The sequence below is a fragment of the Camellia sinensis genome, chromosome 12 (assembly GCF_055761805.1).
Source record: "Camellia sinensis isolate YWXY chromosome 12, ASM5576180v1, whole genome shotgun sequence".
NCBI classification, from domain to species: domain Eukaryota; kingdom Viridiplantae; phylum Streptophyta; class Magnoliopsida; order Ericales; family Theaceae; genus Camellia; species Camellia sinensis.
This window is the reverse complement of record NC_138972.1, coordinates 78,376,494-78,395,759: the sequence shown is the minus strand read 5'-3', so window position 1 is coordinate 78,395,759 and position 19,266 is coordinate 78,376,494.

Sequence of the window (19,266 nt, the reverse complement as noted above, 5' to 3'; positions counted from 1 at the left end):
AAATTAGGCCTAGGCCAGGTCCTGTGTTGGGTCGGACCTGGGCCTAATTGGGTCAAGCCCACCCCGAGCCATAAGCGTCCTTCAAACCACCTACGAGCCGCTGGCCATTTTTACACTCCTACAAGTATGTAACAGTTTGCCTTACGTTTTTATATTTGGGGTGTTGATGTGCCTTCAAGGCACACCAACTGCTATGCCTCTTTGTGGAAGATTATCTCGAGTATTTTTTTGAATAATCTGAACCGTTTGTATTATAGAATTCATCAAGAATATTATTCGTGTAAAAAACTAAGTTAATTAGATATTTATAACCCTATGATTAGGTCCTAATTATTTTTAAAATTTTATGAAACTTATTTTAACTGTTAATTTTTATAAAAATAAATGTACTTTTGTTATAGGGCTACATATATCTAATCAATTTGATTTTTTGTATGAATGATCTACTCGATAAATCTTACAATATGAATAGTTCGAATTATCGAAAGAAACTCAGGACGATGCTCCACAAGGAAGCACAACAAATTGTTGTGCCTTTAAACACCGCAAATCCCAAATCGTACTTTTTTACCCTTTTTTTCCATGTGTTTTCTTCTTCTTTTTTCTTTCTCCATGTGTTTCAGTCTTGTATTTGTAAAAAGATTTTATGGAGAGAAATTAAATAAATAAACAAATTAACTTTTACTACATTTTATTTTCTTTTTCCCCCATAAACAGCTTAAGCATTAAAATTTGATTCTACCTTCATCTTTTAAATAGGAGAAAATATCATTTTGTCTCCCAAACTTTTCATGTGTTTTTTAATTTGACCTCCAATAACCTCTCTCACTTCTTTCATGAGAAGCCAAAAGATAAAAATTAGAATAAGAAATACTTGAAGTTGTTAGGGAAAGATTACGATACACATAAACACAATAATTTTTTATTTTTCTAACCGCAATATAATTTGCTAACTTACTCATTCTATAACATAATCATAATTATTTATAATGATACACAATAATTTATGATTTTTCTAACCACAATAACTCATTCTATAACATAGTCATAATTATTTATAATGATATATCCTTTTATAATATCGCAATAGTTCATAATTAATGTTATAAATTTTTCTCACTTTCTATAGTACTAAAAATGAATAGTGACCTTTCCCATTTGACAATACCACTTTCTCATTATATTCATTTTATTTTAGGAAAAAACAAATTGAATCTAAAATTTTGGTTTAGATTTTCATGATTCACTTTTCAAAAAAATTGATTTTTTTTATTTTGTGTGTTTTTTTTTTTTTGTTTTCATTGAATTTTCTAATATTCTAAGAATTTTTTTTTAATTTTTAAATACACCTAAAATAAATATACTTAAAAAATATAATATTTGTGAAAAAAAATCTTTACAAAATTCTCTAAATACATAAAAAAAAATACTAGAATTTAGTATATTTTTCATATTCTTGTGTATTTATTGATTTTTTGAAATATTTTTTATAAATATTTTATTTTTTAAATACATCTAATTAAAATGTATCTAAAAAAGTAAAAAATTGCTTAAAATTTTTAAAATATTCACTAAAAAAAATAAAAAAATAAAAAAACTTAATTTTCTGAAAATTAAAACCAAACATATTAATACCACTTTGATGGAAAAATTCATGAATTTATTTTTTAATTTTATAGAGTATTTCTCAATAATATGAAAATATTTTGTCTAATTTCGACTGAAATGATACTTTCCCTAGAATAATGACTGTCCGTTCAAACATTGAGACAATACTAGAGTCAAACATAGGACCTGAAATTTAGGGTATTGTATTTTATGATCATATATTATATATATAAATCTTCGGGATCTGCTATCCATATGAGAAACAAAACCAACTTTTGAAATTTTGTCATACTCCTGTTTTGTCCTTTTTTCCATCATCGACGTACTCCTTTGCTTTGGGCATGTCTTGTATTGTTATATACGGGTATAAATAAATAATTAAAAATTAATTTTTAAAATTAAATAACAATTTAAAAAAATTATCTAAAATATTTAGTAAAAATAATTTAGTCTCAATTAAATTTTATTGATTTTTTATCACAGTTATATATAAGAGAATTTTGTTTATATTCTTATGTCATTAGTTGTGTTCCCTAAATTCTTAATAATAAATCACAAAAGTTGTATTTATGATAAAATATAAATGCATTCGTCTTATGAGTTTCATAAATTTAATTTATCATATGATAGTGGTAAATTACATTTGTCAATATATTAATTTTTTTCATGTTTTGCAAATTCTAAAAATTTATCTAGTATCAAAATTATAATTTATCATATGTTATAAGATTTACGTAAAAATAAATTATAATTCACTTGTGATATTAAATTTAGGCCCAACATTAGATTTACACCAACTTGTCTTTCACCTAATCATTAAAAATTATCTTTATCTATTCCTAACTTATATGAATCATTTGACCTATCTATTTATTAAATTAGTAAATAGATATTTGTAAGTATTTTTTATAATAATTAAAAATCTAGAACTTAGTTTAAAAAACTATATATTTATGTTTAAAACAATTAAATGAATAGTTATATATATATATATATATTTATGGATGAAATTATCTAAGATAGAGTCACCCTAAAATAAATTTAAATTTTATCATAGCTTATCAATTCGTGATTGATATGAGCAAATTTGGGAGGTTTTAATATTGGATTAAACACTAAAAAGTAGCTAAGAAAATTTAGTTTAAGTCGATTTTTTTTCCAATAATTCTTGATATAAGTCTAGTCCTTAGAGAATTGTCTAGTTCATGTCAAATCCATGAGTTAGTAGACCCACTTATTTATTTAATTTTATTTGGTAAATATATTTTTTTTGGAATTTTATAACAAAAATGGGAATTGTGTACATATTTGTTTGGTATATTTATTAACAATTTTAAAATTAATTAAGAAATTATGTAGTTATTCTTAAAAGAATAAATTACATTGGTAGTCCTCATATTTAACTCGTGTTATTTTTTTCCTTGCAATTTTAATTTGCTCGATTTTGATCCTAAATTTATAATTTTGTCTCAATTTTGTCCAATTGTTATAATTGTTATTTTTTTTTAATTGAAAATACACACATGAGTAGCATCTGTTATAATTTTATAAATAAAATTATAAATTTGTTCAACTCAATAAGTTAATGTCAACCAACTCAATAACTATTTTGTGATGATCGATTCGAAAACTGTCTCGTTTCTTTTTAAGTTATGTTGGGTAAATTGTTGTTGAAAACTCTTTCTCAAAATTTTTAGTTGTATTTGTTTCAATTCCGAGTTTTCACTCATTTCGGAGGGTGCGAGGTCGGCTCCAAAGTGTCGGGAGAGAAGCCAAGGATTTCCGAGCTAGAGGGCTAGGGCCACACGTGCGGGAAACAGGGGAGGCTTGTTAAGCATGCTGTATTATATGCAAGTGCGGAAAAGGACGTGTGAAAGAGACCGCACGTGCGGGGGTGAGAGCCGTACGTGCGGGAGGCCGCCCGCACGTGCAGGAGAAGGCGCCACATATGCGGCTAGGCACGTGATCTATTTTGTTTTTCATACTTTTCAACTATGTATTGATCATTTGCCCGTTTTCCCTTCATTTCAGAGTAAATCTCTCTCTCTCTCCCTACAACCTTTTCTCTCTTTTTTTCTCTCATCCCTCTCTACCCAAACTCTCAAATGGTTGGATTTTCTTTTGATCCAAAGAATCCGTTGAGATTTGATACTAGTTCCTTATACCAAAATGACAAGCATACCGAGTGCTTCATTTTGATTGGTGGAGATTGAATTCCAGCGAAGTTGATTTTTGGGCTTTTCTCCTCTTCTTTCTTGGGATAGGGATTTCTTTGATCTTTTTCAATTCCTCGTCTATAGATAGACATGTGGTAAGTTTTTATTGCATAAAAACCATGTTATTTTTTTTGAAAAAATCATGATGGAGGATCTAAGATTTGATAGTTGAGATTGAAATTTTTGTGAAATTGGTTGTTGTTTGGGTTAAATTAGGGAGTGGCTAATATGTTTATGTTGACAAAGAAGTGAAGCCCTAAATTTTCTTTTTATATAATGCCTAATGGGTAAAAAGGGTTGAAATGATGGAATAATCATGTTATGAATTAATGAATTTGATTAATGATTTGGTAATTGATTCGAGATTAAATTGGGTCTTATCATTGTAGCATTAACTTTGTGTTGGGTTGGTTATAGTTAAATATAACAAATTGATAGTTTGCTAATTGTTAAAAAAGGGATTTAACCATGAGATTAGAATTATTGGGTTACACTTTCGTTAAGTAGAAATTGAGTGAATTATGATGTGTTATCCATGATTGGATTCTTTTTTGTTTGAATGAAGGAAATTGAGTTTTGTTGAAGGTATAGTTGGTGTATTGTAAATTGGGAATTGTGGAAATTAACTGTGGAAAGGTAGGGGTAATTATAACTCTTTTGCAAATCAAGTAAGAACCTTGGTGAAAGTTGAAAACCTTGGAACATTATTGTGTTGTTGGACTTAATGCCTCATGAAAATTGGATGATTGTATTACGTGTAGTGAATACATTTTGTTTAGAGGTTTTGTCCTTAGTCATCGGTGGAGGATGACATTGTAATATTGAAATGATTATGTGAATGTAGTGCACTCGAGTTAATTATACTTGTTGTATGAAGTGATGGTTGGAAAATGTGTATTGCGTTGAGAATGAGAGGTACCATTACCTTCCAGCTAGCGCTTGGAGAATTGGCAGAGGTACCATTACCTTCCAGCTGGTGTCTGGTAAATTGGCATGTCATTGCGAGTTGTGATGGTTATGTTTCGAGAAGGCCAAGTTGCCGCATTTGTTGAGTAAATAGTTGTTGGTTGCTTGTTGTTTTCTTTGTACTAAAGGTATACATGTATAGATACGAATGTGTTGAAAACAGACGTAAGTACTATATTGAGATAGTAAGAAATGTAAAAGATATCGGGTACTTGTGAACATGTTTTGAAAGGTCAAGTCAGGTGTAACTCTAGAAAGTGGAAGATAGCGTAAAAAGGTTTTGGCGAAATTCTTTCTTTTAGAAACTTGTTATTGTCATATAAATTTCGGTGAAAAGGTAATAACATAAAAGAAAGGCGAATTGCTTACGTTATGGAATGAAACGAATGATTTTGAGTACAGTACTTATATGCGTATATTTCTGTATAAACCATCACATTATTTATACAGTATGAGACTAAGCATTCATGATCATTGCTATCTGTAAGTTGTTATTGTTTAGGGTCATGTTGAGATCCCTACTAGATTTTATGTTCATCCCACATTACTTATCCTTTTTCAGGTGAACATCGAGAAGTGTTTCAAGGTCATGGATCTTCTTTACCTATTGGCCAAAGGGCCTTTTATTTGTGGGCAAAATGCCATTGATGTAAAAGGGTTAAACCCTCTTTCTACTTTTAAAGATGTAATCCTTTGGGCAATTTATTTAGATATATACCTATTGCATTCATTTTATATTCACATGAGAGAATTTGATTTATTCCTCCTCGTGATGTAAGGATGTTTCAAAACCTAGTCAGACTCAGTCTCTTCAGTCCAGTCGAGGGCAGTACCAATACCATACCCGTGTAGGCCAGGCTTCGAGAGCTCCGCGATGGTCTACTTTTTAGCTAACTCAGTAGTATTACCCTAGAGAGGGACTTTTGTATTAGAGGCCGGTGATTTAATATGTGAATCTTTTGTTGTTAATCGGTGTACTGGTGGGTGTTGATACACTGCGATTATGTGTTGTATATGTACATGTATTGTTGTTTGTTTACTCTCATGTATTGGGGGCACACAGTGAATCTCGAGCTCTCTTTTATATGAGAAATGGTTCATGGATTGATAATCTTAACAATGTTGTATACGTGTTATTGCCTTATGAGATGGTTATGTAATGGCCTATGAGCCTTGTTTTATTTGGGAGTTAACTGTTAAGAACGGGTAACCCGTGGATTGTTGTAATTAGTAGTGTTGTGCAGTGAGAATGAATTATAAGGCTTGAACGTGTGGAGTATAGAGAAACATAAGATTTGGATTCCTGGGTAGTGAGGGTGGTACTTGTGAGTGTGGCTTAGTGTTTTAGTTTGTTGGTCAATGAGTTTGTTGCGATCCTATAGATCTTGTTAAAGGTAATGCTTGTGTTGTGGTTGTTATGAGTTGGTATGGGTTTGCGGTGTTATGAATGTGAGAAGAATTTAGTGGGTAGACGCTAGAAATATTCTTTGGAAGGAAGTAAGGTTGTGTGCTCGGGTAACGAGTGTGGCATTGGTGAGAATTCTTCTGTGTCCAAAATTAGGTGTTTGTCATTGGCCATATCAGTCTTATATTTGAGAGGTGAAGGAGTATTTTCCATGTAGGCATATGAGTGGTGTTTTCCTTAGACACAATGGTGGCTTGACCAAATCTTGAGGAATCCGGTGAGATTCAAGGAATATGAGAACTTGTGTGTAGAACTCTATCTTGGAACAAGTGGTGTTAGATACCACGTCAGTGTTTGGTACCGAGTGCAAAGTTTTAATCGAACTAGTTAGTCAGTTGGTTGACATCGGGGTTTGGTTAATACATAGTCACCTTGGGAATAGCTTGGGCTGGTGTGCGAGGTTGTAAGGATGTGGGTGCATTGGAGTGGTTTGGCAAGTAGTATATCTCGTGTAAGTGGTTTTGAAGCTTGTATAAAGATTGTCTTGAAATTGTGAAAAATCCCCTGGTTGGGGTAACGTATTGTGAACTCTTCATTTTGCATGGGTTGTATGCCTCATGTTACTGATAATTTATGATAATAATATGACGGAATGAAATTGCAAGATCGTGGATTCCTTTGTTTTGTGTTTGTGCCTTATTGTGTTGATAGCACGGTTGTAATTTCTATTAATTGTTATTATAGAAATATTATGTTTACGTTGGTTGTGGAATCACTATAAGGGTGATGAGAGTTGTTGGGTGACGGTGGATGTTCACCAATTATCTTATGTTGAAAAACGAACTCGGAAGATGAATTTTTCCTTGTATTGTAGCCTCGGATGGCAATGTTGAACTATAATGTCTTGGATTTAATCTAAGTGTTAATAAAGGATTTCAATGCATAGTTTATTTGATTTAATCGACGCTGAATTTAACAAAGTATGATAATGCGAGCAATTTAGTGTTTGGAGTAACACTTTATTTTATTGTTGGAAGATGGTTACAAAAATTTTAAGAATTTACTTGGAAATCGAGAACAAATTTTGGTTGTGGAAACCTTCAAAGAAAATGAGAAAATCTGAGAAATTTTTTTTTTACATGGTTTTGTAAATAATGTCACCTCTTTGTGGATGATTCACCTCGAGTTGCATTGTGTTCTTAGGCCTCGTTTGGGAACCCTCTCTTTTAGCCAAAAAGCCAAAAAGTTACTAAATTAGCCAAAAAGCCAACAACACATACCAAAAAGTCAAAGATTCTCTTTTCTCTCTACTTTTTGCACATCTTTTTGTAAAAAGCTAAAAAGTCATCCCAAACATACTAGTTTTTTTTAGCTCATATTTTAGCCAAATAGTCAAATAGTTACTAAATTAGCCTGTTCCCAAACGAGGCCTTAATTTCGGGGACGAAATTTCTTAAAGTGGGGAGATGTAGCACTTGTACCCTTTTAAAACTTTTAGGAAGTGTATTTGAATCCTTTATTTTATTTTTGGAGATCTTTGGTGTTGTTGTAACTTGGTTTTGGACGAGTGAAAATCGATTTAAACTTGGGTTAGGTTGGTTGCACTTGTTCTTGTCAAAAGTTCCTTGAAGACTTAGAAATTCTATTCTAGGGTCGACACCGGCCTTCTTAAGGGTCGACCCTTACCTATTAGTGAAGTTTCTGGAAGTGTTGTTGGAAAATAGGGTCAACCCCCTCCTGTCTAAGGGTCGACCCTCTTATAGTGCAAAATCTATGTGTTACTTGCTGGAAAATAGAGTCGACCCCCTCCTGTCTAAGGGTTGACCCCCTTGCTTGTGCCAGATTGCCTTTTCTACATAAAGGGTCGACCTCTGCATGTTTTTTTCAGATTTTTGGGCTAGTTTGGGCCTATATTTTGGGAGTTTTGACTTGTTCCTTTTATTTGACTTTGGGGCTATTATTCTATTATTACCTTTCTACTATAAATAGGCTCCAAACATATTTCATTTCTCTTTTTCTCCTCTTTCCTCTCTCTCAAAGCTTGAGTTCCCTTCTCTCTCTCTAAAACTCAAACTTTTTCACTTAAACCTCTAGATCTGCTCACCTAGAGTGATATTTTCACCTTGGTCCTTTGAGAAAGAGTGTAGATCTCGTCAAGGGCTTTCTTTTGGTCCGAATGGTTTGTGGTTTCGTAACCAATGATTTTTGAGTCGTTATCTCTTTGCTTCAAGAGGTAAGGATTTTTTTGTTCCTTTCCAATACTTCGTCTATAGATAAACATGTGATAGATTTTATTGCATAAAAACCATATTCATTATGGATTTTTTTGAAAGCCATGAAAGGGGATCTAGAGTTTAATATTTGTGATTGGAGTTGTTAAGTTGTTTGTTGTTAGGTTATTTGGGAAATGATTTATTATGTTTGTGAAGAGAGGGAGAAAAGCCCTAATTTAATACTATTGAGATAATGGATTTAAAAAGGAGGAAGTTGAATAATTTTTATATTTTACTAATATGTGTTGTGTAATTGTGTTCATATCAAAAGAAAATAAAGGGAGAAGTAACCACGGTGTTGGTATTGTTTTAAACTAATCACGTGAAGTGGAGTTGAGTTATGGTTTTGATACCAATGGGATTGGTTTTGTAAAATAAAGAGGGTGGATTTGGTTTTGGTTTTATAAAATAACGATAATGAATTTTTAGAAAAATGGTTGGAGACGTGTGATTGTAAAATAAAGAAAAGTGATATTTTTGAAAGAAAATGAAATCATCAACTTTCGCAAATTGATAATGAACTTGAGGTCGGATTTTGGGACTTTTACATAATATCATTGTTATTGGACTGAAAGTCTTGTGAGAAATGGATTTTTGTTTTCCTTTCGTATTGGATGTAGAAATGGATAGATATGAATGTAAATGGTGGAGTTGGATATTTGTAATCTCTCACCTATGAAAATATGGATAGTTTATCTATTTTGGAAATTGTATAGTTGTTTAGAAATAACTGTCTTGGGCTATCAGCGGAGGATAGCTATGATTGTTGTAAAAATTATATACGAATTAGGTAAATTGAAACTAATCGCTTGTGCTTGTCATTGAATATGACTATATTTATATACATTGTATATGTATGGTTATTTGGGAGTGGAAAGAGGATGTACTCCATTGTTTGAGTTTGCGATTAAATGCATTATATATGTATGAATGATTGTTTGGGAGGAGAAAGAGGATGGACACCATCATAATTAAGTTGGCCGGAGTGTCCTGGGTGAAAATCCCGAAATTATATATGGGTGCCTAGCCCGCAGATGAAATATCCGTAAAATGGCAATTGTAGCGTTTGTATGGCCTACGTTTACATGGGTCTCATTTGATGGTTGCCCGCGAATGAAATATCTGTGAAAGAATACATGGGTCCCGTTTGATGGCTACCCACAGACGAAATATTCGTGAAAGAAAAGTTTGAAGTGTTTATGTGTATGTGTTGTATGATTTGAAAACTATTGAGTTGTAGCCTCAGTTGGATGTCTAAAATGTGATGAATTGGCTCATGAATTAAGATGAAATGAATTAACTTAAAATAAGTTGTCACGAATTGGAATAAGACTAAAATGGCTTGAGGTATATCTTTGGCCTAGCATTTCGTTACGGAAAGGTGTATCATTGGCTTACCATGCTTAAGGCAGGTAGAGCAGAACTTATTTATCATTATTGTCTCAGTGTATCTATGTATATTATGGGTTATGATGGTTATGGTTCTGAAAGGCCGAGTTGCCTTATTCGTTGAGTAAATAGTCATTGGTTACTTGTTGTTTTCCCCTTTGTATTGAATGTATATATGTATAGATATGAATGTGTTGGGAAACGGACGCAAGTACTGTGTTGAGATTGTGAATAATGTGAAGAATATCGAATACTTGTGAACATGTTTCAAGAAGGTAAATCGGGTGTATGTTTGGAAAGTGAGAGGAAACGTAATGGGCTTTACGAAATTGTTTTCAAGAACTTGTTATTGTTATATGAATTTTGGGAAGAAGGTAACAAGAAAAACGAAAAGTATTGCTTATGTTGTTGAACGAAATGAATGATTTTGAGAAAAGTTCCTATATAAGTATATTTCAGTATAAACCGTCACATTATGTATATGAAATGATTTAAAGTATTCATGATCATGGCTATATGTATGTTGTTATTGTTTAGGATCATAATGGGACCCCTACTGGACTTTATGTTCACCCCACGTTGCTAATCCTTTTTTAGGTGAATATTGAAAAGGGTTTCAAGATCGAGAATCTTCTTTATATGTTGGCCACGGGACCTTTTACTTGTAGGTGGAATGCCATTGATGTAAAAAGATTAAACCCTTTCTTTTAATTTAAAAGATGTAAGCCTATGGGAAATTTATTTATTTATTTTTAACTCATCTTGCATTCACTTCTTATTCAAATGAGAGAAACTTTAATAATAGTACTCATTATTGTATTGAATTTCCACGCATAATCTCTGAAATTGTATTATAATAAAGGATTTGGTAATGGTATCCGTTGGCATAAAAAGTGGGGCGTGAAAACTTGGTATTAGAGCGAGCCGAGTTTGAATACTTTGGGCTCGTAGGGAGTGGTTTTACCACATCGAGTTTACTATGCTTGGTGAGGGCGTTGCATATAGTTAGGATAAGTGTTAGGATTTATATGTTGCATTTATGTGAGCATGGGATTAAGTTTCTTGGATAGTACTTATAACCGGTGAACTTCCTTTGAGATCTTATCGGAAACACGCCTGATCAACGTGGTTTCTGATAGGAATTCCTTAAGAGTGCCGGGATGAGTGTCTATCTTTGAGGACTTGATTCAATAATGTTTTTAGGTGTTTAATTGTTTATACGCAATAGAAATTGTATGTTTTGGGAAGTAAGTGTGTCTTGTAGCCCAGAGGTGGCGAGTGCGTGCCTTATGAAAGGTCATTGTGTTGAGTACTAAGCTTGGATTTGTTTTTGGGTTTTATAGGATGTTTACACGAGGGAATAGAGGTCAAGTTGGGAATAGGAGTGCCGGTAGGGGCACAATGGTTCCTTTAGAACCTACCGTTGTAACATCGGCTGTCGGTGAGGAAGTTGCACGTGAGATTGTAAGAGCAGTGCAAGAGGCTCTAGGTCGCAATGAGGGTGACAACAGGCATACCCTCAAACTTACTAAGGAGTTTCTTCGCTCTAATCTGCTGGAGTTTTTGGGGAAGGCTACACCGTTAGAGGTGGAGGATTGGTTGGAACAGATTACCAAGACTCTTGATATGCTCAGAGTCAAACATGAAGGATTGAGGGTTTCTTTGGCGACATTTCAGTTAAGAGGAGATGCGAGTTATTGGTGGAAATATACTAAGAACATAGGAGGTAACACATGGATTGCTTTCACGGAGGCCTTTTGGGCCAAGTACTTCCGTCCTTCCACTCGGGAGAGATTGAGGGAACAATTTGTTGAGTTGTGCCAGGAGGCTACTCCTTTGGCACAGTTTGTGATGTGGTTCATTAGTTTGTCAAGGTTTGCTCCATAGTTGGTGGCAACAAAGAAGTGTCGTTGTTATGAGTTTGAAAGGCGGTTGCATGATGATATCCGAGAGAAGGTAGCTGGATCTAGATGGAAGAATTATTGTGCTCTAGTTGAGGAGGCGGCCCATGTGGGGGCCGTGGTTATGAGTGTTGGTCAGGTCAGAGAGGAGGCCACTTTAGCGACTCCTACGGTTCATAAGCACTCTAGGCTTAAATTTGATTAATTTTTCATTTAATTTTTTTTCATAATAAAATTAGGTTGTTTGATAATTATAATTTATAGTTCCAATTTTTCTTTGTATTTTTTCAAAAATATTTTTAAATTATATATAATTATCATTTCTTTTGGAACTTTCCTTTTCAATCTCAAATTAGTTTATAACTTGAATTACTTGAATTATATATAATTTATTTTTGAGTTCTCATCTACAAAAACTAACAATAAACATAAATTGTTTTTTTGAACATTGTAAAAAAATTAAAAAAAATAAATATATTATCAATAATAATAATAATAATAACAAAACATATTTTTATTTTTCATGTGACATCTCACCACTACATTGATAATAGACATTAATAATAAAACTCATTACAATAATACAATAATAATATATCAGATGATAAATAGCATGTGATCATAATAATTTTTTATAGTTATACAAAAGTACCCAAAATGCTATATAAAAAAAATATATGATCCATATGCAATTTTTATATAGTAAAATTTACACTTAATCTCAACTACACATTAGTTTATAAATCAATTCATCACCCAAATTATCTACTATTCTTCAAAACTCATCCAAACAATACTCTGACCGAGCTTATCATCATCCTTGTTGTTGCCATGCTCACCACCTCCACTAACCACTATGCAACTCCAGTATAGTTTTTTTATTTTCGTAAATTTAAAAAGACAATGTTAGGGAAATAAAAAGGTACCGTTAGAATTTTAAAGAGTTAAAAATAAAAAATTAAAAAAAAATGTGTGGTTTTAGTTTTTCTTATTCTATATATGGGTGATAATTTTTTTTTTTAAATCCATAAATTATGGAACAGTATTCATTATTTAAAATTTTATTTATTGATGGGCAAGTCAATAAGATGGTTTTAATTTTTTACAAATAAAAAATTTTGAAAATTTTGTTTAAGAAATTAAAAAAATTGCCAGATCATAAAGAACAATATAAAACGTCATATTCTATTTTGAAACTCATAATTGTATTATCAATTTACATATATCAAAAGTAATAATAACAGCAATATAAAAAATATATAAACATCCACCAAAAAAATAAAAATAAAATTTCAAATTAACTCCCAAAACAAAGATGGTTAAATAGATATATGTTTATTATCAATTTAGTTGGGGGAAAAAAAAAGTCATATGGAAAAGAAAAAAAATACTAACACGAAAATAGAAATTTATCCAAAAAAAATACAAACAAACAAACTTGAAATAAGTTTGGACTATTGACAAAAAGAGAAACTAGTCTTTGCATCATTACATTTGGAAAGGAGTTGGCCGAGTTGAAAAAAAAAATCAAATATTAACTATTCTAAAGAGAGAATTGTATTGAATTTTTAATTTGATTGGATTTTTAAAATTTTAAGATTTATATTATTTTCAGAAAGGATGAGAGTGGCTTATTATTTTGAATTTTGAAATTTAAAATCATAGATAATTACTGCCTTTATTGTTCCTTTATTTGAATTATTTTGATCAGTGTCATTTTTTAAAAGAGTGGGGGTGACTTATCATATTGTTTTGAATTTTAAAATTCAAAATTATATATAATTAGAGGTTTTTTTTTTTTTTTTTGACTTATGGAACTAACCAATAGAGTTTTTTTTTTATTTTGTTTCTTTACAAATTAACAAAATTAGTTTGGGATTTTGGAACTCACACAATCAATGTTCTTAAAAAGTCTCTTTCCCTTATATATATACTAGCGGTAACCCGTGCGATGCATGGAAAAATAAACTATATACATTTTGTGTGATATATAAATTATTCTAATCTTGAATTATATTTTAATAGCAGCAAGCCATGATGTTAGGCCATCTTGGTTGATGTTAACAATAATTAATCTACAAAATTTGACAATAAAAATTTGATATACATAAAAAATTGTTAATTATAAAGATTGTTAGGATAATAGTATTACAATCACTTGCTAATATAAATAATTTGTATCAGACTATAGTGTCATGCAAAAAAAAAAAAACAAAAACAAAAACAAAGCATTAAAAGAAATAAATTGTATAAGTTATCATAAATTTACATATTTTAAATCAATGATTTATATTATTATAGTGGGACCAAATTATGAATAAATCTCAACTTTTAATTATAATTTGTAAGTAATCATTCTCCATAACTTGAATAATACTTGCATAGTTTCTACAACATTTAAAAAAAAAAATTAAGGTAGGATTATAAAAATTATATAAGAAAATAGTTTAATCCATTTTATTTATAAAAAAAAATGATGACAAATTATTTGAATTGTATTTGAAGAAATATAACATATAATAGCTTTAATCATTATATACCCAAAAAAAAAAAATTATATAGGTTACTCAACAACAAAATGATCGAATATAACTAAAGTCATGGACATTAAATTAAATGATATGGGATCTAAATTGATAATATAATCTAATAAGTCAACTAATAATAAAAGAGAGATATCAACAAATATGTAGTATTTCTCTACCATCTTTGTATTATATTCATTAATTTCATATATCATATGAAAGTTTTACTTGTCTCAATCTTTCAATAAAATAAGCACCAAGAAAACAAATTTGATAAGAAATTAGCTCTAAACTTTATTATTAAAAAAATAGAAATTTCAAAGAGAAAATTTAGAGATGGGATAAGAAATCCTCTCATATATATATTGCAAGAATTGAGAGGGTCAAACATGCTCTTTTTGAGGGATTAGAGATGTTTTTTGGACCGGTGTAATTAGATGGGTCTGGGGTATATGAGACACTATTTCTGTTCTTTTTGGGTTGATGTCTCTATGCTGGCTCATTTTGAGTTTCTAGTATAGAGCTCCCACATGCAGGTGTTCTCAGCAGTCGCACGGTGCAGTGGCTAGTATGAGATTGTTTATTTTTTTGGGAGATTGAGACAGAGATGTGGCAGTGTCATGCCAACTCATGTGCGAGTGGGAGATGTTAGTAATGGGCACCCATGTGGCATGACCATTTGAACATAATTTGGATCTTATCCAAATAGGTTTTGAATTAAATTCAAACCTATTTAGGATAACCACTCAGGATATAGATATTATCAGTTTTAACTGATATGGATAAATAATAATATAATATATATCTGATATATGGTTATGGGTAACCCAAGAGAGAAACAACGTAGGTTTTGTTTCAACCCATAAACTTACTCTCTCCCAAGAAACAACGATCAAGTCATTTTGCACTGTGGTTTGTGTGGGTGATATTCACCATTGTAATATCACCCCACTGCTGGGATTGATTGATTAGATTCTGGAAGCACGTGATTTATCCATAAGGTTTTAGATCGAATCAGGTATGATCTAAACATTTTATTCCGCTGCAAGTTTTGTGAACTCTGATTTACATATAACTACTAATTTGTAACAAATTTCACATCTTAAATCTTTCTTACACTCATTTTTACTTTGATATTTCATTACAGATTAAAAAAAGTATATGTATTAACTATAACGAAGTAGAGCGGAGCAGAACGGTTTCAAAGAAAAATTATAAATTTCATAGTTTAATCTGTGGTTAATGAATGAATCAATGCAAATTAGGCGGTATTTTGTACACCATAACCATGCATGTTGTGTCATGTTGTTTTCCAGAATAATTTAGGAGTGGTTTCTAGCCATTGGTTTGTTTGAAAAACGAAAAAAAAAAAACAAAAAACAAAACAAAACAAAGGCCTATTTTGGCAATTAGGAAAAAAAAGATAATTTAGTATTTATTAACTTATTTAGGTCGCATTATCTCTCTATTTTTTTTTTACACATTTAAAAAAAAAAGTAAAAAAAAAAAACTTAAAAAAATTTCCGTACTTCCCAGGATAAACCAAAATAGAGAGGAAAGTGGGAGGAGAGATAGAATGACAAAAAAAAATTAAAAAATTTAAAATAATGATTAGATATACATAATTTAATCACAAAAATACCTAAAATATTCTTGGGCGAATTACACTAATGATTCCTATAATTTAGGACTTGTGTCATTTTAGTCGCTAACCTTTTTCAATTGTGATATATTTGACTATGAATTTTAAATCTCGTTTTAAATAAAGAAAATTAAAGACACTATTTCCTTTGCAAACAAAAAATATTCCATTTTAAGGATAAAGTCGTTAATTTGATAAAATGTAAACTAGTTTAACAAAAATAAATATTAAAAAGTTATTTTGAATTTTAAAAAATTATTTTTACCCACCAATGATAAAATTATATAAAAAGGATAAATCTTTTACATTTTTATATTTATATTTTTTTACCAAATTAATTTTTAGTATATGTTTGGATGATGATCATTGTTTTTGTTGATATTTTTGGATGGTTATCATGTAATATGTGGCTGTTTTTATTGTTAATTTTTTTTTTTTTTTATAGTTATCATGTGATGGATGGTTGTTAAGTTTTTAATATATAATCGATAATGAAATGTTTTTAATTTTGAATTTTTTTATTTAATAATAACATGAAAATTATTGTCTTGTTTGACTTTTGAAAAAATATAAACTAATTTAACGAAAATAAATATGAAATAAAAAATTATTTTTAAAAAAATATTTCTATCCCCCCCAAAAGAAAAAATATATAAAATGATGTTTTTTTAAATTTTTCACCAATTTAATTTTTAGTTTTTTAGAAAAATTTTCTAAAAATAAATTTTGAAAACCAAATGGGGCATGAGAGCTCCACATGCTAAACCTCAATTTCTTAATTTTTCAATTTAAAAAATTAATTAATAAATCACACACTCATACATGATTTTACTCTTTTTCTAATTTTACGAAATAAACAAAGGCATTTTTCATTCTTAAAAAGGTGAATTACACTAACAGTCCCTATAATTTGGGACTTGTATTATTTTAATTCCTGATTTTTCAATTGTGACACATTTGACCCTGGATTTTGAATCTTGTTCCAAATAAGGACAATGGAAGATATCATTGCTTAATTGCAAGGGCAAAATTGTCAATTTGATAAAATATAAACTAATTTGACAAAAATCAGTGTCAAAAAATATTTTTGAATTTTCAAAAATTATTTCAAGCCATTAAAGATAAAATTATGTAAAATTGATAAATATTTTAGACATTTATTTTTTTACCAAATTAATTTTTATTTAGGCATTTTGATGATGATCATGTAATGGGTGATTGTTTTTATTTTCATTAAATTAGTTTCTATTTTTTCAAAAATCAAATATGGTAACAACTTTAATATCATTATTAAACAAATCTATTAAATCAAAAAAATCCAAAACTAAAAACATTTCATCTATTAAATATATTAATTACACATTAAAATCCTAACAACTACCCATTACATGATCATCATCCAAACACACAATAAAAATTAATTTGGTAAATAAATGAATGTCTAAAAGATTTATCAATTTTACATAATTTTATCTTTTTGGTTGGTAGAATTAATTTTAAAAATTTTAAAAATATTTTTTTGACATTTATTTTTTCAAATTGGTGTATATTTTATCAAATTGATGAAATTAAGCAATGGTATATTTAATTGTCCTTATTTGAAACAAGATTTTAAATTTAAGATCAAATGTATCATAATTAAAAAATCAAGAACTAAAGTGATCCGAGTCTCGAACTATAGACGGTAATTCCTCTTTAAAATCATTCCTTCCTTACAATCAAATAAAGGAGTTTTCCAATTTTATTAAAAAAAATAATAAAAAAATTAAAAAATAAAAAATAATGATAATAATAAATCACACACTCAAAAATATTTCAATTATCACATATTCTCCATGAAGCATTAAATGATTTATATTACTTTTTTTTCTCACTATGCCATTACTAAACGTTTTTATTACTTATTTTATAATTTCAAATAACTAACTACAAATCAAATAATCTATATATATATATATATATATTAAGCAAAAGGAAGTTTTCGAAGATAAAGGGTGTGGACCCTCCAAAATCTCATACTAAATTTTATGATTTTTCAATAATTAAAAAAAAATTCTATTGATTAATTCTCATAAAAATAAAATGGAAAAATTAATCATAAATCCCATGGGAGGAAATGAGTCTTTTTTTATTTTTGGTATGGTATATTTGTTTATATGTATTGTATATGTAATTGACTGATTTGCCCATATTTATGATTTCTTTTGATTTTTTTGTTGCTATTGGTTTGGTAAGGTATGGGATAACATTCATTTTTTGGAGGAGGAGATGCATGGACTGCGGGTCCGGGCGGGGGGAAAGGTTGAGGTGTTTCTCAGTTGGTGTTCTTTGTGTTTGAATACGTTTTTGTAGATGAGGGGGTTTGGGTGTTGCTGTTCAAATCTTTTGCTTCGAAAACGGAGGGTGTGCTCTGCAATTTTCAATTCAAGTTTTGTTGATTTGATTTTTCTGTTATTGGGGTGTGATGTGTTTTATAGGTTGGTTATGATGTGTCCCTATAAGTGTGGTGGGTGATGTTGTTATTGGGGGTTAACTTGGTTGTTTGTGAGGTTTAGTGGTTTGGTAATGTGGATATGTTGGGTTTGTGATTTTTATATTGTTTGTCAATGGTGTAGTGCTATGATAACAACATTACTGTTGGTATCCTGGGAATTTTTGTTTTATTGTAATGTTTGAATATGTTGATGAGGGTTGTCAATGGTGGCTAGGTTTGTAATGTGTTGTTATTGTTGTTGTTGTGTTTGCTGTCCCAATGTTCTAATGTTATGTGTTGAATTAACATTAACAGTATAAATTAAAAAAACACAAACAGATGGTCCTCCTGATTTAATCGTATAAAAATCTGGTGGAACAAATTGTTTATGATAGAACATTGGTTATGTAGAGCATTGTCTTTATGCTCGAAGAAACAGATGGTCCTCCTGATTAACCATCAGTTTTTGATAATACGACTATATCATCATTATCAGGTAGAAGATTTCCATTTTCTTTGTTGTGGGTGTTTGAATCATTAGATTCAATTAAAGATGTTTCTCCTGAATTGAATTTATTCCCAATAATGTTAGTCTGAACACCCATATCAAGTTGTTTTGTTCTCTGCTATACTACCTGTAAATATGTGTTAGATTTTTGGCAAAGTGTTAATGTGTTTTTTTTTTGGCTAGGCATGGAGTTCGCGGTGTTGTTGTGTGTACGTTCGGCCAGACAAACGCGGTGTTGCGTATCTACCAAACATTCACATATGCTCGGTTGGTTGACACTGTTTGTCATAAATTTGATATTTGTGACTGGGGATTGGTTTATTTCTTGTTCACCATTCCTAGGTACAACAAGTATAAGGT